The 1,091-nt window shown below is 44.2% G+C and overlaps 1 long non-coding RNA gene across 1 annotated transcript; it reads left to right on the top strand.

Moving 5' to 3' along the window:
- Positions 1 to 6: 6 nt before the first annotated feature.
- LOC123522732 lies at positions 7 to 479 on the top strand. The gene is made up of 2 exons (XR_006680952.1): positions 7 to 171; positions 265 to 479. It is a non-coding gene; the product is annotated as an uncharacterized LOC123522732 (long non-coding RNA).
- The last annotated feature ends 612 nt before the right edge of the window (positions 480 to 1,091 follow it).

Below are 1,091 nucleotides of genomic sequence, written 5' to 3'. Positions count from 1 at the left end.
GCAGGAGGCCAGCGAAGCGTACCTGGTGGGCTTGTTCGAAGACACCAACCTGTGTGCCATCCACGCCAAGAGAGTCACCATCATGCCCAAAGACATCCAGTTGGCTCGCCGGATACGGGGGGAGCGAGCTTAAGCGGAGGGCCGTTTTTATGGTGTTTTGTAGTAAATCCTGTAAAATACTTTGGTTTAATTTGTGACTTTTTTGGTAAGAAATTGTTTATAATATGTTGCATTTGTACTTAAATCATTCCATCTCTCACTCAGGATGAATGCGGAAAGTGACTGCCCACGGCGCTCGGTGCTGTGGGCATTGTCGCTCGGGAGTGCGACCTTGCTGATCAGCAGAAGGGATGGGTGACGACTTCCTGCTTCTCATGATGCATGTTTCTGTATGTTAATGACTTGTTGGGTAGCTATTGAGGTACTAGAATCGATAATGTGTACAGGGTCCTTTTGCAATAAAACTGGTTATGACTTGATCCAAGTGTTTTAACAATTGGGGCTGTTAAGTCTGACCATACATCACTGTGATAGAATGTGGGCTTTTTCAAGGGAGAAGAGATAACAAGTCTTAACCACAGTGTAACTTAGTTTCCTTTAAAAAAAAAAAAAAAAGAGTAAACCTGGCAGCTATAGAATACACTATGTGCATTTATAATAGCTATTTTATATATGTAGTGTCGACATTTTTAAATTAAATGTTTTACATCCGCACTCGGTGGGGAGTCTTGTCATTAAGGTGTGTGTAATTTAGAGTCCAGTTGGTTTGCCTCTAAGGAGACTGCGCTGGTTTGCTCTGCGCACTTGGCCTTGCAGAAGTCCTCATTCTACCACGTGTTGGCTGACCCTGCACTCATGGGGGGTGTTGTGTATAAGGGCTCTAGAACATAGCAATCATTCACACCAGCATCATCTGTTACTAATCTTCAGAAATAGTTCCGTGCAGCTTTTTCTTGTTTTTGTGGTTGGTCGCATACCTAGGTGGTTTCCTTGACAAGTAGAACTAATGCTGGAGTTGTTTTCCATGTGACTTTTCCTTGTTAACCCCTGGAGGAGGCTTGCTGGGGGAGGACGCATGGTTCCGCTTCTTG

Source organism: Echinops telfairi, unplaced genomic scaffold (genome assembly GCF_000313985.2).
Source record: "Echinops telfairi isolate 266 unplaced genomic scaffold, ASM31398v2 ScPeMD7_7458;HRSCAF=8496, whole genome shotgun sequence".
In the NCBI taxonomy this organism is placed as follows: domain Eukaryota; kingdom Metazoa; phylum Chordata; class Mammalia; order Afrosoricida; family Tenrecidae; genus Echinops; species Echinops telfairi.
This window is presented reverse-complemented; position numbering and strand designations above follow the sequence as displayed.